This window comes from Moschus berezovskii, chromosome 12 (genome assembly GCF_049115385.1).
Source record: "Moschus berezovskii isolate FMDL1 chromosome 12, NW_MosBer_1.0, whole genome shotgun sequence".
Taxonomy (NCBI): Eukaryota; Metazoa; Chordata; class Mammalia; order Artiodactyla; family Moschidae; genus Moschus; species Moschus berezovskii.
In genome coordinates, this window is record NC_142471.1 from 35,609,686 (window position 1) to 35,634,867 (window position 25,182).

Here is a 25,182-nt window from a genome sequence, read left to right on the forward strand (position 1 = left end):
GTCTGACTCTTTGCGACCCCATGAATCACAGCACGCCAGGCCTCCCTGTCCATCACCAACTCCCGGAGTTCACTCAAACTCATGTCCATCGAGTCAGTGATGCCATCCAGTCATCTCATTCTCTGTCGTCCCCTTCTCCTCCCGCCCCCAATCTTTCTCAGCATCAGAGTCTTTTCCAGTGAGTCAACTCGTCGCATGAGGTGGCCAAAGTATTGGAGCTTCAGCTTTAGCATCAGTCCTTCCAATGAACACCCAGGATGGATCTCCTTTAGAATGGACTAGTTGGATCTCCTTGCAGTCCAAGGGACTCTCAAGAGTCTTCTCGAACACCACAGTTCAAAAGCATCAATTCTTCAGTGGTCAGCTTTCTTCACAGTCCAACTCTCACATCCATATATTTACTGATCCTCAAAGTAGTGCCAGCCTTGTGTGGGGCATTGGAGAAGAAGAGAGAAGGACTGACATGGACCCTGGCCTCTGGTGACTCAAGGTCTTGGAAGAGAATCTGTAAGTAAGCATGTAGCTACAGGTCACAGTTCAACAAGGGTCCTGATGGGAAGCCCAAGTCACTACGGGAGGACAGAGAAAAGACCTGTTTCACATCAGGGAAGACTGCCTGGAGGAGGTGAGGCCTGAGGTGGGCCTAGGAAATACCTGGAAGGTGAAGTTGCAGTGGCTGGACCACAAGAGGTCAGGATGCTGAAGAACCCATAACTGCCCAGAGATTCCACTGGGAATGGCCTTAGTAGTGGCCCCAAGGCCAAGCCTGGTTGGGTTGGGTCCCTCACCTGTCCACTGTCAGGATCAGTCTCAGACAGAACTGTGAGTGTGGCCAAGCTGGGAGCAAATGCCTCAGCATCCTCTGGGTCCTTCCAACTCCTGGGATGGGGTGGGGGTGCTCCTTCACTGATTCTCAGAGCTTGGCCCTGCCACCCAGGAACCGGGGTGTGAGGCCCTCTTGGTTTGTTCACAGCCAGGCCAGACATAGCTTGCAGAGAAGCAGCAGGCAGTCCTGTGAGCAAGCCACCCCCAGATGTGAAAAAAAAACTCAATTGTCTTAGAGATGAAAGCACCCTTGGACATCAGCTAGCCCAACTCCCTCATCTCATGGAGGTGGAAACTGAGACCCAGAAAGTAGAAATCATCCAAAGTCACATAGGCTGAGACTCCAGGATTCCAGAGGCAGTAGAGAGTGGAAGTAAGAAGGAGATCAGACACAAAGGAAGATTCCGGAAGAAGCTCAGCAAGAGTTGGAGAAATAGCTCATATCTGAGGCCATGAACATGAGCCACATCTGAGCTCTACCGTTTCCTCATCTGTTCAATGGTGATGATACTGACCCACCCACAGGGTTGCCAGGGGAACTGGAGGCACCTTGTAAACTGTAAAGCCCTATGCACATGGAGATGGCACAGAGGCCAGGAAGAAGGCAACTTTGTGGCTAATAAGGGGCCACATCCATCAGAGAGCCTGCTACGTGCACAGCACTGCTCTGACGCGCACATTGATCATCCCCATCTAAGAGACTAAAGAAACTGAGTTAAGTAGCTTGCCCAAGATCTCAGAGCTAAGAAGCAGTGAAGCAGGGATCAGGACTCTTAATCACACACGAGAGGGCCTGAGGCAGATCTGGATTTAGGAGCTTATTTCTGAGAAAGAAATGGGCAGAGGAAGCTGAGCAGATGTAACCCCTAGGAGATACAGAGTGCCCCCCTCACCCCAGTCCCATACCCTTTCCTTGGAGCAATGTTTTGCATGGAGAGTGTGAGCCCAGCCAGCTTCCCAGGGGCCATGAGGGAAATATGGTCTGAGTGGGACCTCTGAGATGACCATATGGTACATCCCAGCTGCATGGCTGTGCCGGTTATCTATGGCTGCATAACAAATCAGCCAAAAACAGTGGCAGAAAACAATTTATCCTGAGATTCTATGGGCCAGGAGTTCAGACAGCACATAGCAGGGGTGATTTGTCTCTGCTCCATGATATCTGAGGCCCCAGCTGGAAAAACTCAAACAACTGGAGAGGCTAGGATTGCTGGGCTCAGCTGGGACAGGAAGCCCAGATACAGACCATCCATGTAGCTTGGGCTTCCTCACAAGATGGCAGCCTCAGGCTAGTGATTCTTCTTACTTCCTACGTGGTGGCTCAAGCCTCCAGGAAAAAGTGTTCCAGTGAGCAAAAGGAAAGTCATATGGTATGACTTAGCATCACTGCTGCCACTCTCTGTGGGGTGGAGCAGTCACAAATCTGCCCAGACTACAGAGGGTTATTTCTCCAGAGAAAATGGGCCGAAGAATTTGTGGTCATGCTTTTAAACCACAATGGCTATGGGTAGCCCAGCAGCCTGATAGGGGAACACAGCAGGAATCTATGCCTCCGCGGCAGATTCACAGAAGCTGAAGAAAGTCACATTCAGTCAGGGCAGACCCAGGACCCAGGTCTACCTGGGCCTCCTCTACCTGTACTGCTGGCCTCTTGCACCCCACCTTTGACTCAAAGCCTCTCCTAGAATGATGACAAGGTTAGACCATGTACTCACAAGGGCAGGGCTTCATCACATCTCTGCCATGGCAGGATGACCTTGAGTGAGTCATATGACCTCTCAGACCCTCGGGCTCCTCACTGCATTATGATAAAATCTTCCTCTCATCCAGGTTTCTGGGGAGGAACAGAAGAGAGAACATATGTGAAACCTAGACACCCAGTAGGCTCCCAAGGATTGCTGGTTTTCTGCCAGGGAGAACGGGGTGGGGCACGGGTGCCACATGCAAGAAGAGGATCTGAGGGCCTGACTCACTGGGTTCTTGCCCAGGGACTTCACCAGGACAGCATGTCTGCACTTGAAGCTGCAGCAGGCACCTCTCGGGCCTGTGGCTCCCGGCTCTAATTACAGCTTTCTTGACACATTTCCTGTTTGGGAGCTGGCAGGATCCTCTTAGAGGAGCCACAGATAATGAGCAGCTGGCGGCAGAGTCTCCAACCACGGGGACACTGACCCCAGAGCAGGCCTGAGCAGGCCCACCAAGAAGGGCAGAAGGCCTCAAAGATCCCTGTTCTCAGTCCTGCCCTGTATACACATATGACCATACCCATGGCCCTGGGATTTCCTGGTCTCTGCTTGTACACTTCCAGTGACAGGGAGCTCACTGCCTCACAGACAGCCTGCTAACCTCCAGACAGTACAGATGGTTAGAAGCACATCTCAAATCAGACTGCCCTTCAGCTTCTAGCTGTTGATCCTCAGGTCCCCCAAGATTCTGACAATGTGGAGCAGAAGAAAGGGCACAGCTTCTGGGGGCAAGAGGAACGGGGTTCACATTCTGACTCTATCACATCTCACATCCTGCAGCCTTAGACATGTCCACCTCTTTGAGCCTCAGTTTCCTTCTCTGTAAAATGAGAATAATACTTCCCAGTGGGAAGGAAGATTGGAAAGGGAAAAGGCCCCAGCACACAATAGATACCAAGTAAAAGTCATTTCCTCCCCTTTCCCTCCTGTACACTTTGTCTTAGGGTGGCTTTGTTAGGCTCAGATTCAAACGAATGACTGCCCTGCAGAAGCACTTGACCACCTGGAGCCTCAGGACAGCGGAAGCCCACCTTCTCAGCTCCTCACGATAAGCTGGAGGGGCAAGGTGGGGGTGAGCTTTCCCATTGCAACATCTAGGTGCAACTGACCTAGCATAAATAAAGAAGAACAGATGGATGGATGGACCTACAGACAGACAACCAGCCAATTTCAATAGGTTCCTAAGTCTAACCAGGAAACACCCACCCTCTTTTAATCCTATACTTGCTAAATGTCATATTTTTGTTGAGAAACAGTGTAAAGCAGTCATTTTTAAATGTTCATAAGCATCTGAGGAGGTTTTGTAAAATGTAGATTCCTGGGTGCCACCTCTATTTGATTTGGAGGCTATAGGTCTGGGATGGGGTCCAGAGTCTGCATTTCTAGCCAGCTCCCAGCTGACGCTGTTGCTGCTGCTCCTCAGGCCATGCTTTGAGAAGCGCTGAAACAGAGCAGAGCCACTGACTTCAACACCATTTGACTGACAAGCCCGTGGCCAGGGTGGGGTCCCTGGCCTGGGGCACTCCTGCAGGAGTGGGGAGGAAGGTTCCCCTCTCAGCCCTTGGATGGGAAGGACAGTGTGACACCACTCCCACCTCCCACCTCTTCAAATCTTCAGCTCCCATCTCCACCCCATGCTTGGAGCGGCCCCCCTGGGCTCTCTTCAAAGCTGTGATGGCTTCGTTTCAGATAGGGCTTACACCCCAAATGAGAACACCTCCCTGCAGGCAGTTCAGGCTGCACAAAAATCCACGAAATAGGTGAGGTGTGCAGGGGCCGCACAGAACAGCCCCCCATGACAGGCCTTCCAGCAGGAGGGGAGAACTCTGGAAAGAAGGGAATTGAGTCTCCTGGCTTCCCAGACATATGCACAGGCATAAGCACACATATTCACGCAAGCATCTGCCACAGAGAAGGGCCCACCCCTTCCCCCAGACATGCTTCCTGGCCAGGGCTGACGGCAGCAAAGCCCTCATCCAGGATTCTGCTCAGGTGCTAACTTGCTGTGCCACTTGCTGTGTAGACAAATCCCTTCCCCTCTCTGGGCCTTAGTTTCCCTGCCAGAGGTGGTTGGCTAGCCTCACCCAGGGAAAGAACTGGCATTAACTGAGCCACTGATGTGTTCGTTTATTAAATTCTTTGATTCAACAGATATGTACCAAGCAATTCCTATGAACAAGGATCTGGTCTGCAGTACAAACAGACGTGAAGGGAAGCTCACGCCTCATGGAACTGGCCCAGTTCTTTGTACCGGCTGCTTCATCCCATTGATCTCATTTCACTATCACCTTCTCAGGTCACCTCCACCCAACCACGGGAGCCAGACAACCTCATCCCTGCTTCACAGATGAAGAAACTGTGGCCCGGAGGAAACGGCAGATCTGGGGTTCAGAGCTGAGGTTCCCCAGACCATCACATGGCCCCAAGACCTCTGCCCTAACCAAGCCCCACTTCCTCCTGCTCTCTTCTGGGTGGGAATCTTTCCTTCCAGGCTGCCCTTCCCTCTGCCCAGCAGGGTCCACCACCTCACAAGGAAGTGGAAAGATCAGTAGCTATGAGGTGACTGTTCCCAGATGTGGGAATTCCAGGCTGAGCCAGGGCTCCCTACCTCTGCGCTGCTTCCACAAATTCCAGGCCAGGCCACTCAGACCCTCTTCAGCAGTAGGTGCCCGGGAGCATTGGGTGCTCTGGGAGCACTGCCAGATCCTCCTAAGGCCCCCATGCCCCATCCACCCTGCTCATCATCCACTCATGAGTGTCCACATGATCCACAATGCGGAGCAGGCCTACAGCGCCAGCATGAACACAGCAGGGCACCCCAAATTGAGACATGTTGTGCTTCTGTGCACTTAACCAAGTTTGCGATCCAGAAACCAGAAAGGGGCTAATTTAATGTCAACATACAAGGAAACTTAGCATCATGTGGAAAGTAAACTTTATCCCAGGTTACACTGGGTGGGAGCGAGCATCTTCCCAGAGCTCGGGGCCCTTGGGGTCTCAGCCAGCCTTGGCCCCATGCCTCTCCATCTCACTTTGAAGATATGCCCGGTCATTCCCCAGGGCCCGAAAAACTCCTCTCCCTGAAAACTCCTCTCCCCCTGCCTCTGCAAAGATGCCTGTCTGCCGTGGCTCCATTCACCTTCTGTTTCCTCCAGGAAGCTGCTCTCGGCCCCATTCACTCTCCCAGTTCCCACCGCTCCAGCTGCCAGCTCCCAGGGTGACTGAGGTCGCAGACCTGATGTCCAGCCTTCCGCTGATTGCTGAGTTCCTGTAGCATATGTCAGGTTGAGGAGTCCATGCAGGGGTCATATCAGGAATGACCTAAGACACCAATGTTTTTGGAGGCTCTGCAAGGTGAGAAGGTGTTATTTGCCTTTTTTACTTTCTTCCTTTTGCAAACATACAGCAGAATTTTCCAGTGGCTTCAACAGATGACATGAGAACCCAACCATCTTCTCCTAAGTGAACGGTTAAAGAGACCCACAAAAGCAGTGGTATCACTTTTTAGTGTTTTCATTTTTGAAAAATAGTTATTTGTCCTGAAAAAAATGCTAATTGTTAATAGGTTATGATTTATTCTTATTGTTTTTCAAGAATAAATATTTTTGAGTTCTCAATTTTCATGTAGAACACGGTAAATATCAATAGATGTAACCCCATAAACAGGGATTCTTTAGGGTCCTCAGTAATATCTAAGAGGGGTGATGCCAGCACCAAAGCCCCAGGGGGGTCGCTGTTGCACGATACCCCCTGGCCCCAGCTGCTCCACACCATGGTCCAGCCCTGCCTGTCACCCAGAGAACTGGCTCACCCCAGGTCCCCACGAGTTTCCTCTTTTCATTCAGCCCTCCCTTACTTGAGGTCAGCTAAGTACCTCTGTTCTTTGCCACCCTCAGAGCCCAACCAAAATAGCCTTGAGTTCTAGCCTAGACATGAAACCCTGGGCAAGTACAGAGCATCCATCCCCTCGTTGTCAACACAGTGATGGTGAGTCCAGCTCACGGCGCAGGGGAGGGCTCGTGAGGACTGACATCAGAACACACGTGGGGGCCTGGCAGGTGCCGGGCCCTCAACAGGTGCAGCTAATATTAGTATGCTTGCTTCTGCCTCGATGGCTACTGTTATTATTAGTGGTGGTATTAATATCCCAGCAGGAAATGAGCTGCAAGGTCACAGAGCTCCCCCTGTTACTGAGGGACAAACAGGAAGGCCAGGAACGATCAGCAGCAGAGCTGGAGTCAGAAACCCAACGTGTCCCAGTGAGACTAAAACTCCTGGGGGCCAGGGACACACCAGCCACGTCCGCACTCATGACTCCATCCCTTACTTCTCTCCACAGTTAATTTTTGGACACATCTCATGGGCTAGGCTCTAGGCCAGGTGCTGTCTGCTCACAATGAGGCTTGGCCCCAGATTGGTTCTATCAATGTTTGTAGATCAATTCATGGCCTCTCCCATCTGGCTGGCCACTGGGAATCTAGGCCAGGGGTGGAGTTTGGGAAGGGTTCCCTAAGCCATCCCCCCGACCACCAGTAACAAAAACACAGCTGTTACTTTGAGCAGATCCCACTCTGGGACACTCTGGATGAAAACAAAACAAAAACCGGCCTGATTCCTCATCCCCTTAGCTGGGGAGAACACAAGGCCCAGAGAAGGTTAGTGCCTGGCTCGGGACACAAAGCCAGGTCTGGGAGAGCAAGAGAACACAGGCTTCTCGGTATAGGTTCTGGATTCCAGACTGTGGCCAGGGATGACTTGAGCAGTCCGTGGAGGACTTGAGCAGATGGACACTGGTCAGGACATGCCTGAGAGTGGGGAACAGAGAGCAGGGTCTTCATGGGCAGAGGACAGGGTCTGGGAGCGGAGTCTACTGGTGTAGCCATCCCAGAAACCAAGCCCCTGGAACAGCCACTTCTCCCACCCTCTGCTCAACAGAGCGACTTCACACTCAAATAACAGAGCATCCATGCTGGATGTAGCTGACTGTCCTGAAAAGGAAGGAAGATGGAGTGTGGACCTGGCAGAGCCACCTGTCCTAGCCTGGGGTCAAGTGTGAAGGAAAGGAGGGTGTCTAGGGGAACTCTCGCTGGGGAGGAGGTGGGCAGGTTGCAGGGAATGGATGTACTGTGGCCAAGGAACCAGCTTGAGCTGAAGCTGGGAGCCTACAGGCCCCATGAAAGGAGAGCAGAGCCTAGGCCAGGGAGGTAGCTGCCCATAGTTAAGACCCTTTCCTTCTTTCTCCCCTCCCCATACTTCTCATCCCAGTTGGAGTCAAGACATGTCTTTCCAGTCCGACATGAGGCTACCTGACCGCAGGCCTGGGTCCTCTTGCTCACTTCCAAATCCAGGGCCTGGCCTAGAACAACAGCTTAGTAGGTCTGATGATTGGGTACCTGCAGAGGCTGACGATGAGAGCCTGGGGCAGCGAAAACAAAGCCCTGACTTCAGGAGGTTCTGTTTCAAAGAGACTTCAGCCTTGTTTCCTGATTTGTTCTGGGTCTTAAGGACCAATGGAAAAAGGGGTGGCAGAGAGGAGGGCCTGGAGTTGGGGACTGACCACCTGGCAGCCAGGTGCCAGCAAGACCCAGGCAGGAGGTCAGGGCCCCACTGCGGCAGCTCTGCTCACAGCCCCAGACCCCCCGGGGCCGACAGACACACGGGGAATAAGGATGAGGCTCTGGTGTTACCTGGGGACGGCAACTCTTGTGCTCACCCCAAACACAGGATGAAGGGAAGAAAAGGGGGCTCCCTTCAAAGAGTCCCTGGGGTGGGGTTTGGAGGCAGGAGCAGGCAAAACCCCTGTCGGTTGGCACCCAGGAGGCCTGAGTTTGGGTCAAGTGCCACCTCCAGCTCCCTGGATGTCCTTAGCCAAGCTGCTGACCCAATGTCTCTGAAGTCCCTAGGGCGCTCTGCCATCAGGTAAGGCCCACAACTAGATCTCCACACGCACACACTCACACACACACTCACTCACTCTCTCTCACACACGCTTTCACACACACACTTGCACATTCACACACACACACTCCACATCCACATCCACACAGGCACACACACTCACACACACACACACACCCAGCACCAGTTCCTGCCTGCCGGGGAAGGGATGCAGGCAGCCAGGCAGCAGGCCCGCAGCAGGGCCCCTAACAAAGGCGGAGGGGTGGGGGACGTTGGCAGCGAGAGCTGTGGGGGAGGGGCTCGGGCTGGGGAGGGAAGTGGCTCAGAGCCTAACAGGCCACCAGCAGCCGCAGCATCTGCTTTTTCTCACCTCTAAAGGGAATCGATTTGTCTCTGACTGATTTCCCTGACGTCTAGTTTTCTTCTCCGCCCGGCTGTCAGCCCAGCCACTGTGTGCGGGGAAGCAGGGACGCGCCCTGGCCGCCTGCCTGCCTGCTGCTCCCCCCACCCACCACCTCCCCTATCACACCGCCCCGCACACTCACCCCACACACCACACAAGCACAAAGAAACCCACACCCACCGGCCCTGCAGCCGCCCTCCCAGACAGACAGACAGACACACCACTACACAACACACACATATACTCCACCCACACCCGAACTGCAGCCACCCTCCCAGACAGACACACCCACAGCCAGCCAGCCAGACAGACACACACCACACCACAACACACACATACACTCCCACCCACACCCGCACTGCAGCCAGCCTCCTAGACAGACATACCCACACCCAGACAGACAGAATCACACCACAACACACACACACACACTTCCATAGCGCTCACACATCTCCACGCTCACATTTTCCAGTACTACATAGCACGCGTACCACCACCTACCCACAAGGTCAGGCTCGCCCATCCACACACACGCGTGCACACACACACAGACACGCACAGACATTGCCTGGCCCTCTCAGACACCAAAATGGGTGTGTACACACAGCACACTCACTCACACTTCCCATGCCCCCAGACCACACAGCCAACATCCTCACAGTCCCACAGGCTACATCCCTACCACACAGATCCACACCCCTACATATACCCATGCCCTACAGTCACACCTCTGTGTGCTCTCACACCACTGTCTCCCACCTTGGCGCTGTCACCTGGGCACCCCGCAGAGCTGCCATGAGCCACGGCTCCTCAGACTGTCCCAGCCCCCAAGGACAATGTTATCACCCATCTGCTGTGACACTGGGACTCAGGTGGGGGAAAGTCTTGCGTGGATACCTATCCCCAAGGGCCTGGGCGCCGATGCAGGCAGTGCCCCTATGGAGGCTGGCTGAGGGCATGGCCAGGGACAGGCTTGCTGCAGGGCAGCCTGGGGGAGGCGCTGGACCCAAGCAGGGTCCCAGTGATATAGGGTGGAGGGTGTTGAACCCTTATCAAGATCAAGTTGTGTTTTCCTGGTCACAAGCACCTCCAAAGGACCCTGACTAACCAACAACAGCAGCAGCAAACGGCGATAATAATACACCCTGACCCTCTCTGTATTCACATTCTCACTTCCATGACAGCACTTGATTAGATCCTAGAAACATCCACTGGGATTGGGACTGTTGCCATCTCACAGATGAGGAAACTGAGGTCTGGACTGGGAAAGGGACTCTGCCAGGCTCCTGCATGGTTAGTGAGTTTAGAACTCTGACTCAAATCCAGGTCCCCTGATTCCACAGCCAATAATTCAGACCAAAGCAACTGGCTCCAGACAGTAATCCATCTGTCCTCAGAGACCCCCAAAGCCAGCCCATGCTGGCACCGCTCTGCCCCTCAGGGAACACGGAGGAAGCCCTCAGCCTGGGCGCTGGCAAGTCATGTGCATGGAGAGCCTGTATATGGACACATGTGTGTGCCAGAGGTACGTGGAGTTGCTTGTGATTGTCAAGGCATGGGACGAGTGTGTGGAGGTGGCGGGCAGATGGGATCAGGCTCCACCGGCAGATGTTGGGGGAGGGTGTGTCTATGTAGGCACGTGGATCTGTGGGTGTTGGAAGCATTGTGTGTAGGGGACAAGCTGCGGGAGCGATCTAGCCGTGGTCGTGGGTTTGTGTGCATTAGACATGTATGCCGGAGGGCCTTTCAAGGGTGTGGGGCTTCGTGGATGTGTGGGAGGGTGATAGGTGTGTCAGAGACATTGCGTGTCAGAGAGTCAGGGTGCACGCCCACCGCGGTGTGTGCCCACCAGCTGAAGAGGGCTCCAGTCCGGCACCTTGTCTGCTTCGTGGCCCCCTGCCCTTCCCTTTAGGCTTTATCTGGTTAGGCAGCTCTGCTCTCGGCACAGACAGCAGATAATTGATGAATAGGACTGGTTCTTGGCTCTTCAAAATCTGGCCAGAGATAAGAGGAGACACAGGTGCCAGCACAGAGTGGGTGATGAGGGTTCAAGGACCACAGACACCTCCATTCATCGGAGCCTTTGCTCTTCTCCCTCTGCGGCCAGTGACCCGCACACCCAGGGCAGGAGCACGTGATAGGCAAAGGCACTCAGTGGGTGCCTGGAGGGTGGGGACTGGGGCAGGGCACACCCTCACCAGGCCTGGCACCAAATCAGGCTGAGCAATGCTGCTGAGTGAATTAGCTCTCAGCTCAGCATCCACTCATACCTTCCAACACCTGACCCAGTACCTACTAAGTGCCTGACTGGGGCTGGCTCCCAGAGCCAGGGAGGCTGAGGAGACACAGGCCCTGCCTCAGGTACGTCACAGTCCACATGGCCACCCCAGACTAGCAAGACAGGAAGGGGACAGAAATATCAACCCCAAAGGCCTGGTCATATCAGGAGAAGCCCCAGAGCTGAGACCTGCAGTTATTGAGCTGGGGTCCCTGGGAGATGTCAATCAGGAAGGCATGCTGGAGAAATGGAGGGACACGGCTCGCCCAGGGGTAGCACTGATGGGAAGGCCACCACACACCACTTCTTGTTACATGCCAGACCCTGTCCCACCCAGCCATTTATTAATAGAATGACGGTCACTCCACCTTGTCCAAAGCCCTGGGGATAAATACTGTTATTACTCAAGCTAAGGACCTTACCAGTAGTATTTGAGAGAAATAAGGGAGGTGGACAGATGAGGTTTTAGAAAGACCCAGCCCCTGCCCTCCAGAGAGAGATGATGCCACGATTGTCAGCCCTGAACACCCAACTTCTAGCAGGCTCCCCACAAGCTGTCCAGGAACCCTCCCAGGACTGATCCTCAGGAAGGTTAGGGCTCTGGGGATGAAGGCAAGGAGGCCTGGTTGAGACAGGGGAGGCAAGGGGGCTGGACGGGTGATGGAGGGCAAACTCACAGCCCCCTGCAGTTAGGACACGGAGTTCATGGACCATTAGGGGCCATGGTTCTCCCTTCAAGGGGGAGTGATGGCCATTTGGCTGCGGGGGGTGGATGTTGCCTCCGCCCTGCCAGGTAGCCCTTCTGGGATGTCCCCACCAGACGTCCCCACTGGCCTGGCCCCAGTTTAGCCTTCCTGTGACCTCCTCAGTGTGGCTCACTTCAGATGGGTAATTTGGAGAACCATCAAAGGCCAGGAGCAAGGGAGAAACTGAAGCCAGTGAGAGCAGGGAGCAGACTGGCTTCTGGTCACATCACAGGACTAGAACTGGAGTTCAAGTTCCCTGATGCTCAGCCTGATCACATATTGAGTGACTGAGTCCATGTGACATGGGGTGAAAGTCAATTTTTCAACCTCTTCCTCTTTCTTCTGCTACTTCTCCTTCCCCATTTTCCTCTCCTGTCCTGCCTCCAAGCCCTGCCTCCTCTTTCTTTTTTTTCCTTTTCCTCTCCCTCTTTCTTCTACCTCATACCTTATCTCGCCCAAGAGAAACAACACAATGTCCTTTGACTCCAGCTTAGAAAATTTCTCTGGGTAAGGGAGATCTCAGAGGTCTTACCCTCAATCTGTGGCAAGTGGAGCAATCACACCCCCAGGGTGAGGGACAGGGAGGCCTCGCATGCTGCAGTCCATGGGGTCACAAAAAGTCAAACACAACTTGGCAACTTGCCAACAAAATGTCCACATCCTAGTCCCCATAACCTAGGAATATGTTGGTTACTGGATGAAAGGAATAAGGTTGCAGATGGAATTGATGTTGCTGATCAGCTGACCTTGAGATGGGGAGATGTTCCGGGACCATCCAGGTGGGTCCGATGTAGTCACAAAGGTACATAGAGTTGGAAGAGGGAGGCAGATGAGAGAAGCAGGGGGATGAGATGGAAGCTTGAGAGGGACACAGCCTAAGGTCATTGGATTTGAAGATGGAGAAAGGGGCCATGAGCCAAGGGAAGCAGACAGCCTGTAAAAGCTCGAAAAGACAAAAACTGGGAGTCTCTCCTGGAAGTCTCACGAAGACATGTAGCCCTTCCGATACCTTGATTTTAGCCCAGTGAGTTCCATTTTGGAGTTCTGACCTCAAAAGAACTATAAGATGATAAATGTATATCCTTTGAAGCCATGACTTTCGTGGTCACTTGTTACAGCAGCAATAGGAAACTAATATATGGGTCTATGTCCCCCAAAGCCCTCCAGTTGCATCCCTCCAGTGACAGGGATCTCCCACCAGCCTCAGCCATCTCTCATCAGTACCAAATCCCTCCTCATGGGATCCAAGTTGTCCCCAGGACTGCTTTCCACTGTGCCAACTCTGTCCTTCTGGGCCCCCTGAAAACAAGACACTCTCTGCCTTTCTGATGTTTAAAAGTAGTATTCATGGGAGTAATTCCCCCCTCCCCAGTTCTTTCCTTCTCTGTGCCTACCATCCCCAGAATGCTTTTCTGATTGCCCCACCAGAAATTCCTCTCAAAGAATTCTTATTCCCCATTCCGACCTTTCCTCTGAGCTCAGGGGGTCACTCAAGCCCAGGCCAAAATTCTCAGGAGCAGAGGAGACTCAGCCTTCCTGCCAAGGGAGGAATTAGGGTAGGATGAAGGTGTGGTCTCTGCTGGCTGGGTGACCTTAGACAAACCCATGCTCTCTCGGGACCTCTGATGTCCTGTCTGTACAATGGGATGAAACCCCATGCTTGGCCACAGGGCAGAATGGGTCTTACCTGCCTTGATTCCCTTGTCAACATAACTCTCAAGCACCTGCCTTCTCTCCATGTTGCTTATCATTAAAAGGAGAGGAGAGGAGGGTGGGAGAGAGGGGATCGGAAAAAGAAGAGCGGAAAGGAAGGAGAGGGGAGCTAGATGTCCCTACAGAAATTGTACTCCAATGTTTTATTATGTGCTCTGGCTCGGGCAGCACCTTAGTTAATGGTGTGTCAGATGATGGTACAAATTTATAGCTGAAGGTTTACATCACAGACAGCTGGAATGAATGACAATAAATTAATTTAAAGTGCTACCAAAGTGTTCCCCAAAGTATATGTGCTTATGAGCTCTGGGCTAATAATTTATAAATGCATGCCTTTTATAATCCTAGTCTTAAGTCCTGAAAGCAGCTAGTTAAAAAGCAGTCACATGACATAAATTATTTTTATTAATATCACAAGTGCATGATTAGGGTGGCGGGAATGGTGGTCACTAGTCCAGGTTTCTGCAGCCAACCTTCTCTTCCTTACCCCCTGACTTCTAGTCCTGAGAGGCTCAAACCTCACAGCCCCAGCCTCCATTCCTGCCCAAGAGACCCTCAGGCTGCCAGGGTCTAAGCTGGTGCCCCCCACTGCCTGATCCCCTCTGCTGGGTAAGAATTTCACTCCACATCCATTATGGGGTCCCTCCTCTAAGGGGTTATCATTCTCCTTAGACAGAACAGAGAAAACATTTTTTATGTGCAATCAACACATTCACACACACTCAAAGACAGAAAGAGATTTGCTGAACCTCAGTTATTCCACCTGTAAAAAGGGCATCACCATATTGCCTTCATTTAACCAAACAGGGCCACTGGGAGAATTGATTAAGGCCACATATTAGCATTCAATAATGTGTGTTGAGACACTAAGATAAGAGTCTCTCTGCTATCCTGCAAAGAAAGGAGAAGTTCAAAGTGGTTTATATAATCTGGAACTTTGTGGTTGGTTGACCTGCTCAGACCTTGATAAAGTTAAAGATGACCCTACCTTCTTGGAACCCCATTCTAACCCTTCTTCTTTCTAAAGCCAATCCCACTGCATGTGCCCTGGGCTCCAGCTTTGCCATTTTCTTGACGGATCTATCAATTATTCCCTCAAAGATTCCCCCTTTCCTGAGTTACATTAAAGATTGCCCAAATGTTTCACAGTTCTTCCCATCACGAAGAGTCTACTGCCCCCACTCTCTTGAATCAAGGCTGGCCTGCGACTTGCTTAGACCTATAGAATGTGGTGGAAGTGACATAGGGTAACTTCCACAACTGGGTCTTAAGATATCTGCGGCTTCATTGGAGCACTTAGAATACTCCTCTTGGAAGGCAGCCGTTATGCTGTACGAAGCCCAACCAAGACGGAAAGACCACACGGAGAAGAACCATGATGTTGCAGTCAGCAGTCTCAGCCCAAGTCTTCAACAATGACCAGCACCAGCCACCAGCCATGTGATCAGCCACCTTGATGTTCTGACCAAACCTGCAGGTGACTGCAGCCCCACGTGAGCCAGCAAAGCCCAGTCATTCTAAGAATTGTGAGAGAAAATAAACGGTTGTTGTTTTAAGGCATTACGACTTGGGTGGTTTGTTGCACAGCAATAGACAACTGGAACACCCTTCTCTACTAGCTGCTCTGCATCAGCGCTTAAACAAATCCAGGCTGCTCTCATCTAAAAATCTCCCTGGATCCCATGTCCCTCACCAGCTCCAGCCTTGGCTCACTGGCCCCTACCCTTTTGCAACCAAACTGCAAGCAAAGACAGAGAGGCCATGCTCCAAGCTGCCTCTCTCTCCACCCCTGCCACCCACTGCTCACCACTTTCGGCGCTCTGGCTTTTGCTCCTTCTACTCCTTTAAGTGGGTCATCTCTTAGGTCACTAGGGGCTGGCCACGCTTGAGTCCTGCCCTTTATCTGATGACCTTGAGCAGCATAACTGCTGGCGCCCACCAACTCGCCTTTCAACGCTCACCCACCGGCTCCTCCAACCCTTCTTGGTCTGCACTCCTATTTCCCACATTTCCTTCGGCCTCGTGTGGACACTTCTCTTCCTCCTCTTTAAATCCTGGCATTCCTCAGGTCTCTGTCTTGAGCCCTCGGCAATCCACACTCTTCATGCACTTACAGGCACACTCATCTGCTCCCTCGTCCATGCCAATGCCTTCCAATTCTGCGTGTCCAGCCAATTCCCTCTCCAGGCCAGTGCCTCCTGGAGTTCCCACTTGAACTTCTTTAACCTCAACAGTGCCCACATTCATGCATCATCTCTACACCTCCTGCCCCTTCCTTACATCCTCCCCTTCCAGGGACCCAGTTGCCCAAGCCCCAGATCTAGTCTTAATACATTCTGCTTCCTCCCCACATAAAATCAGTTGCTACATTCTGGAAAATCTACCCCTAGATTGATCTGAAAATCTCTGCTTCCCAATACCCTTGCAGGTCACCACCACCACTTACCTGGAATACTTACAACACCCCCACTGGTTTTCCTCTCTGCACTTATGCACAAAGTCTTTCTCCACTCTGAAGCAGAGACTCTAATTAATACCACTTTGCAACTTAAAGTCTTTCAATGGATCCCCTTTGTCTTGAGAATAAAAACCAAACTCACTGATGCAACATATGAGCCCTAGGACCACCTCTCCAGCCCCAAATCTGACGACTCTCCACATTCACACTGGCCTCGGTCCTTTTGCCAGGCACACCCTTCCCTCCTCCACAATCCAGAAAGCACCACCTCCTTCAGACCTTGACTCCCCCAGGAAGCCTTGTCCACCCCAACCGCCCTGGCCTGCTGTCCACCTCACAATACCCTTGCTCTGCCCTCCCCATCTCCCAGCCGTGCTCTGACTTCCTTTCTCCCAGCACTGATCTCCCTTGGTATTAACTGCTTGGTGAGTTATCTGTCCTCTCAGCTCAACAGTCAGCTCTGGAGCGGGCAGGGACTGTTCATTACAGCCTAGCACAACAGTTGGCAGAGAGTAGATACTCAGTAAGCATCTGTGAATTAATGAATGATAAATGAGTCTTGGGAAAGCATCACCACCTTGCCTCGTCCAATCCCCATCAAAGCCTGGCTTTAACAGATTTGCAAAGTCCCTATCTCTGGCCTCCATTCACCTCCTTGGCTACTCAACATCTATCTATTGGGCAACCGCTGGGTACCCAGCCTGGGATGGACAAATGAGTATCGGATGTGTGGATTAACAAAACATCGCCAAAATAAAAAGGATCAAACTACCAACATACACAGCAACAGGGATGCACCTCAAAAGCAATATACTAACTAAAGGAAGCCAGACAACAGATGACATGCTGGATGATTCCATTCATGTAACATTCTAGAAAAGGCAAAACTTTGACAGAAAATAGATTGGGACTCCCAAGTCATGTGTCATAGAGAACGAGTGAGGAAGACACAGATTTGTCTTTTTATGTCCAACCTCAGGAGTCACTGGGCATCGTTTCAGCCACATTCTGTTCATTGGAAGTGAGTCACTTAAGCCAGAAGTGGAGGGAAATTAGAGTCCACCTTCCCATGGAAGGTGCTGAAGAATGTGCAGACATGATTTGAAGTTATCACAGGTACCACTTGAGCACATGGCAATGCGCTGTCCACCAGGAGCAGCGGCCACACACCCTAACCTTCGCAGTCTTTGCAGGGCAAGGGGTGCCACAGACGCCTAGATGGCCCAAAGGCAGCTTTGAGAACATTATTGGAAATTCCTCTGGGGGTCCAGTCGTTAGGACTCCTTGCTTTCACTGCCGAGGGCGTGGACTCAATTCCTGGCTGGGGAACTAAGACCCTACAAGCCACAGGTACAGCCGATAATAATAAACGAAATAGATTTATTTTTAAAAGAATATTATTATAATAATGTTAAGAGAGTATTTTGGCCAAAAAGAAAACCATCTCTAATCGCTACTTATTCTCTTTGTGGCCATCAGTCATTTATCCTTTCTGGGCTTTCGTTTCCTGATCTGTAAAATAGGCACAGTTATAGCCCCTACCACATAGTGCTATTCTGAGGACTAAATGAGGTGACTTTGTAAAGTGCTTAGAAAAACACAGGACATTCCCAAGTACCATTGTAGTCTTTCATGAGCTGGCAAAGGGGTAAATGAAATGACCCATGGAAAAAGCTTAGAGCAGTGCCTGGCTGGCACATGAAGATAAATCAGTTACATGTTATTGTTTGTTAAGTTTGTAATTATTACTTGCTGTAGTCTCCTGAAGACTTCCTCCAGGATAATGTGCCAACTCCTAGATGTTATTTCAGGTCCTTTACAAACGCATTCCTGCCTATCCCTCTGCTCGCCGATAACCCTCCCCACAAACATACCACAAATACCATCCCTGAGCATGCCCCACACTCACAACTCCCCCCCATGCAGCCGCTTCTCCTAGAATGCCCCTCCACATCTCTTCCTGCTGAGTTTCTGTTCATCATGAACATTGGATGGGGGTCAATGATCTCCACTCCTAACCACGACAGAGTAACTGATACTCAGACTAGCACCAGCAACATGAAAAAGAAAAAGAAACTTAAAAGAAAACTGAAGAAATACAGAAACCCCTATTTTCACATAGAGGCACAGGTCAGCGATTCCCAAGAGAAGGGTAACAGATGAGGTAAGCTCTATGATTCTCTCAAATTGGGCACACATTCCAGGCCACTAAACACAGAGAGAATCCAAGTAAAGCACAGCAGTCTCATTGAGCTGATGAGACAAAGGAGAACAGGGAGGCTAAGGCTGTAGGGAGTCGTGAGCAGAGTACCAGAGAGAAGGCAGATAGGAAGAGAGAATTCCAGAAATCTGCACAGAAGTCCTCCTGACCCTTAGAATTAATTATAAACTGTGTGTGTTTGGGGTGAGATGTGATGAAACCAGGCAAGGACCAACTATCAGAGAAATATTACTACCAGGGACCGATGGATTTAACAACTTGCAGAGCTCACACAGAGCTGAAAGGCTTTGAGTTCCAACCAGCCAGAGTAGAGCAGAAAGGCCTCATTGATCAGCTTAATAAAGCTTAAAAATAAGCCTTAGAAGGAGCAACTTGATCCATAAGCAAACTAGCTGCCTGCCAAAGCAATATCTTTAATGTTATTTAAAAGAAGACGATAAATTCCAAACACTTAGCAATAGACTATCAAAATGTCCAGCATCCAAACAAAAAATCATAGACACACAAGAAAGCATAAAAATGCAATCTACAACCAGAAGAAGAAGAATTCAGTGGAAACAGATCTGGATGCCAGAAATTAGATGACTTGAAATAAATATTACAAAAATATTTAAGGATTTAAGAGAAAATACCAAACAGATGAATGAAAATCATAAAATGAACTGCAGCACACCAGGCTTGCCTGTCCATCACCATCTCCCTGAGTTTGCTCAAACTCATATCTATTGAGTCAGTGATGCCATCCAACCATCTCCTGTCATCCCCTTCTCCTCTTGCCCTCAATTCTTCCAGCATCAGGGTCTTTTCTAATGAGTCAGCTCTTCGCATCAGGTGGCCAAAGTACTGTAGCTTCAGCTTCACCATCAGTTCTTCCGATGGATATTCAGGGTTGATTTCCTTTAGGATTGACTGGTTTGATTCGCTTGCAGTCCAAGGGACCCTCAAGAGTCTTCCCCAACACCACAGTTCAGAAACATCAATTCTTTGGCACTCAGCCTTCTTCATGGTCCAACTCTCACATCCATACATGACTACTGGAAAAACCATAGCTTTGACTATAATGACATTTGTTGCAAAATAATGTCTCTGCTTTTTAACATACTATCTAGGTTTGTCATAGCTTTTCTTCCAAGGAGCAAGTGTCTTTTAATTTCATGGCTGCAGTCACTGTCTGCAATGATTTTGGAGCCCAAGAAAATAAAGTCTGTCACTGTTTCCATTGTTTCCCTACCTATTTGCCATGAAGTGATGGAGCTAGATGCCATGATCTTAGTTTTTTGAATGTTGAGTTTTAAGCCAGGTTTTTTACTCTCCTGTTTCACCTGTATGATGAGCCCCAGTAAAAATCCTAGGCACTGGCTCTCCAAGAGCTTCCTCGTAAACAGCATTTCACCTGTGTCCTCACAACTCATTGCTGGGGGAATTAAGTGCATCCTGTGTGGCTCCACTGTAGAGGCTTGGAAGTTTGTGCCTGATGTCCTTTGAACTTCACACCATGTGCCTTTTCTCTTTGCAGTATTGCTTTGTATCATTCGTTGCAATAAGTCTTAGCAGTGATTATGACCATTTGCTGAGTCCTGTAAGCCCTCCAAGAAAATCACTAAACCGGAGGGTGGTCTTGGGGACTGCTAACACACCATTGACTCAACTGAGGAAATTTGAAAATAGAGGACTAAACTAAAACCAAATAAGTAGAAAAAGGAAATAACAAAGAGAAAAAAAAAAAAAAAGAAATCAGTGAACTAGGAAACAGACATATATTAAAGAAACCCAATGAAACCAATAGTATATGCTTTTGAAAAGATAATTAAAAATCATAAACTTCTTGCTCAACTGATCAAGAAAAAATAAATAAAGCATAAATTGTTAATATTAGTAGTCAAAGTGAGTTTATCACTACAACTCTTACAGATGTTAAAAAGACAGTAAAAAATATTTTAAACAGTTTCAAGAAAATAACTTTGGCCACTTAAGTGAAATAATAAAATTCCTTGAAAAGCAAAATTACCAAAATTGACACAAGAAGAAACAGAAAACATAAATAGTTCCATATCTGTGATAGACATGTTTTATTTCATAAAACCTTCCCACAAAGGAAATTCCAGACCACTATAGCTTCACAGAGAATCTTATCAAAATTTGAGAAAGAAATAATACCAATCAAACATAAAGTCTTTCCAAATACAGAGGAAGATGGAATCCTTCCCAACATTCTCATAAGGTTAGGATTACCCTGATACCAACACAAGACAAACATATTACCAAAAGACCAACAAGTGAAAAATTAGAGCAGACTTTCTTATAAATAAGAATTAGCAGGCTGATTCTAAAACTTATATGAAAATGGAAAGAACCTATAATGTCAAAAACAAATTTGAAAAATAAGGACAAATTTGGAGGACTTACACTGCTGATTTTATGACTTACTATACAATTACAATAATTGATAGAGTATGGTATTGCTGTAGGAAAAAACATATGGATCAACAGAACAAAGTCTCAAAATAGTCTCACATACTCATGACCAATTGATTTTTTTTTTTTACAAAAGTGACAAGGTTACTCAGTGGACCAAAGATTATTTGCAAGAAAATGTGTTAAGACAAATAGATATCAGAGTTCCAGTTTCCAGCATGACATGTAATGAACTTGGAAGTCCTGATTCCCATCTGCAAAACAAGAGAAAGGCTAAACAAACTGGAAGCCAGCAATCCTTCTCACATCAGTCAGAGAACTGAGGTCATAGGGCAAACCACTGCCTCAAAAACTTGGAGAGACAAACAGGCAGATAAGGCAGATACAGAGCATCACGACTCAGTGGAGCAGAAACCTCTGCGGGAACCACGCCAGATTCCTTTTATCTAGTACATCAAGTCGGGCTTTCAGTGAAAAAAAGAAAATTACAAGATGTAATAAAAGGGGAAAAATAGTTTGAAGAGAGAGCAAGCATTAGAACCTGCTTCAGGTATGGCAGAAAGTTTGGAATTACCAGACCAGGAATTTAAAATAGCTACACTGAATATGCTAAGTCCTCTAATGAAAAAAGTAGGCCACGTGGAAGGACAGATGGATAATACAAGCAAATGGACATTCTAAAAACAGAATCACAAAGAAATGCTAGAAATCAAAAACACTGACCTTGGATCTGCTGATAAAAAAATGTGACCCCACCCACCGAATGTCAGGCTGAGCCCGTGGATGTCACTCCCCAGGCCCAGCACCCATGGGAAGGAGGAGCCCATGGCAGGCCTGGGCAGGGCCAAGGTTGGGCCTGCTGCCATCTCTGGGATTGAAACATGGCTTCAGTGGGTCCGGGGCAGATTCTGCAGCAATCAAGGGCAATGGGAAGCAGGCGAGGAGGTCAGAAATTCATGATGGACAGAGGGTCTGGAGCCCTGGTGTGGGTGACCCTCGGCTAAAGAAGAAGAGATACTAGCTGGGCTGTGGGTAACTTGGACTCAGAGGCAGGCAGCTTAGTGTCTAAGTACAGACTAGGTAGTCCTCACTCCCTGCCTAGCTATGTCACTTGCCCAAGTTGGCCTTACTGTTCCATCTATCCCTGTAGGGTGGTCTTGCCAGTCAATGAGGAGAGAAGGCAAAAGCTGCAGAGGCTTTCACATCAACAAACCAAGGTTCTGGTGTCTGATCCACCAGCCCCAAGCAAGATGTCTTTGAACAATTATAAAGTCTCTTGAGCTTCACTTTCCTCAACTCTCCAGTGGGTCTGATAGAACGATTACTAGGACATGATGCTATCCCAAGTGTACAGCTACAAGAAATAGCACATCCTGAATTTTTCTTTCAAGAAACTGAATTCTGACAACCTCACCTCCATCATCAATGGGCTATTACCCTTGGCCTCAGGAAGTAGGAAGAGCTGTGGCCGCTCTGTCCTGGACACTGAGGAGGCTCTCGTGCTCCAAGGTTGTGTGCCTCTGATGTCCTGTGGTGTCTTGCTCTGCTGGACCAGGTGCAGGACTGACCTCCCAGGCAGACGGAGGCTCGGCCACACACTCAGGTCTGTATCTCTTTTACCCACCTTCCTTCCCAGTCTGTCCCGCCCTCCTCAGTGTCTTGTCCCTTGAAGACCTTCCAGGTCATCTTACAGCATCTTGTCTGAAATAAGAGAGAGCTCTGGTCCTGGAGCAGTTTCTGCTTTAGCCCACAAACGCACAGGTAAAAGGATACAAAGGCCTGGCCATCATCCTATAAAATATCTGTAAAAATCCTCCTGCACAGTACCCCCTCAGACAATGTATGAACAGTAAGTGGTCCACGAAGCCCACTCTATGTTGGACGTCTAAGGCTGCTGTAAAGGCAAATTAAACATATAGAACGTGACTGCCCAGTGTTGGCCCACAGAAAGGGCTTCCAATTCCCTGTACCCATATCCTTTGATCCCTGCAATCCCACAAAGCAGGCACTGCAGATGATGTAGGAGAGGCCCAGAGAGGGTAAGAGCCTTGTGGAAGGTCACACAGCAAAGCAGGGTGAACACTCCTTCCCTGCCCTCCAACACTAGGAGAGAGGGTAAGGCAGGTACATTCCTCCGGGTATCTGGTTGCCGATCTTGTGCAGTGCAGATCTTGATGAGAGTTAAAATTAGAACCAGCTGGAGAAGTATTTTTATTACTGGGAAGAGCATGTGGGCAGCAGAAGAGCCCCACATCACAAGAGCAGGCACAGGGTCAGCAAAAAGTACATTCCTCCTCTTGTGCGCTGGCCAGACACTGAGGGCAGAGGGAGCAGTAGGGCAGCCCTGCTTTAGAAACCAGCAGAGAGAGAATTTCCCTCTTTATCAAAAGTCCAAGGACATCTGGGCTCTCCCTTCAGATCTTAGTTTACCTGTCTTGGAAATGGGTACAAAGGCCATAACGAGGCTGCAAGGCTTAAACACTCTGAAGTGAAGTGAAGTCGCTCAGTCATGTCCGACTCTTTGCGACCCCATGGACTGTAGCCCACCAGGCTCCTCAGTCCACGGGATTTTTCCAGGCATGAATACTGGAGTGGGTTGTCATTTCCTTCTCCAGGGGATCTTCCTGACCCAAGAATTGAACCCAGGTCTCCCGCATTGTAGGCAGACACTTTACCATCCAAGCTACCAGGGAAGCCCTTAAACACTCTACTTTCCTGCCATTAAAGCACCTCTGCCAGAACAAGACTGCTAGGGTCCTAATGCTTCCTCTGGAAATGTATAGGCTGAAGTCCCAACCCCCAGGGTGATGGTATTAGGAGGTGGGACTGTGGGGAGGTGATTGGGTCCTGAGCATGGAGCCCCCATGAATGGGATTAGTGTCCTTATTAGATGACTCCACAGAGTTCCCTCATCCCTTCCACCATGTAAGGACACAGCAAGAAGACAGCTGTCTATGGACCAGGAAACAGGCTGTCACCAGACACTGAATCTGCCAGCTCCTTGAAGGCTTCCTAGCCTCTGGAACTGTGAAAAAGTAAAGTAAATGTCTGGTTTATAAGTTCCCTGTTCCATGGTATTCTGTTATAGCAGCCTGAATGGACCCAGGGAAAGGTGCTCCCCATCTCCAGCTGACAAATTTCAGGAAAGGGGAAACAGTAAAGTTCCCTCAAGGGTCCCAGCCTCCTCAGAGCCTCCAAGCGGTGGTTTATCCCCAGGGAAACCTGACATAGGTGGCCCAGGGTTGTTCATCTTTGAGAATGCCTGTGTCACTCATAGAGAGATGCATGCCAGGGGAATGGTTCACATGAAGAGAAGTCCCTGCTCCCCGCTTCCCTGCATCATGAACTTCCCTCCCTGTCCCGGCTCCTGAGGTGTGGTGGGGAAACTGCACACAGATGCACAGCTGCTGTCCTGCTCTGGGGGGATTTCTTCACCTATAAGGTGAGGAGTCGGAGGGAGTTCTCTCCAGGGCTCAGCTAGTGTGGGGAGACTTGGAGCAAGAGAGTTAGGAAGCCAGTGGACAGAGGTCAGTAAGAAATGGAAACCATGGTTCTCAGAAGGGCCTGCACTGAAGAACTAAAGAGCCTCTCACTGAAAGTGAAAGAGGAGAGAGAAAAAGTTGGCTTAAAACCCAAAATTCAAAAAACTAAGATCATAGCATCCAGTCCTATCACTTAATGGCAAGTAGATGGGGAAAATGTGGAATCAGTGTCAGATTTCATTTTCCTGGGCTCCAAAATCAATGCAGACAGTGACTGCAGCAATGAAATTAAAAGACACTTGCTCCTTGGAAGAACAGCTATAACAAACCTAGACAGTGTAGTAAAAAGCAGAGACATTACTTTACTGACAAAGGTCTGTATAGTCAAAGCTATGGTTTTTTCCAGTAGTCATGTATAGATGTGAGAGTTGGACCATAAAGAAGGCTGAGCACTGAAGAACTGATGCTTTCGAACTGTGTGCAGAAGTAGACTTTTGAGAGTCCCTTGGACAACAAGGAGATCAAACCAGTCAATCCCAAAGGAAATCAATCCTGAATACTCATTGGAAGGACTGATGCTGAAGCTTAAACTCCAATCCTTTGGTCACCTGATGCAAAGAGCTGACTCACTGGAAAAGACCCTGATGCTGGGAAAAATTGAGGGCAAGTGGAGAAGGGGGTGACAGAAGATGAGATGGTTGGATGGCATCACTGACTCAGTGGACTTGAGCTTGAGCAAACTCAGGGAGCTAGTGATGGACAGAGAAGCCTAGTGTGCTACAGTTCATGGGTTCGCAAAGAGTCGGACAATAACCCAAGAGACACTGAGATGGTTAGGGAGACTACATACCAGCCCAAACTTGGTCACGAGGGTGGGCTAGGGTTCAGGACCTCAAAACCTCCAGTTCCTCCTCCCTCAGGACTTGACAGCCAAAGCTGGGAGGATCCCAAGAGTGGGGACTCTGTCTGGGGCAGGAGCCTGGTGTACCATCATGGCC

The 25,182-nt window shown here is 49.7% G+C and overlaps 1 long non-coding RNA gene across 1 annotated transcript in view; it reads right to left on the bottom strand.

Annotated features, from left to right (window-relative positions):
• The window catches only part of LOC129555674 (uncharacterized), a 137,367-nt gene that overhangs the window by 95,048 nt on the left and 17,137 nt on the right, over window positions 1–25,182 (bottom strand). The window contains exons 2-3 of the long non-coding RNA XR_016038748.1: window positions 5,710–5,917; window positions 2,541–2,659 (exon numbers count right to left, since the gene is read on the bottom strand). This is a non-coding gene — a long non-coding RNA (uncharacterized LOC129555674). The remainder of the gene's footprint in view (window positions 1–2,540; window positions 2,660–5,709; window positions 5,918–25,182) is intronic.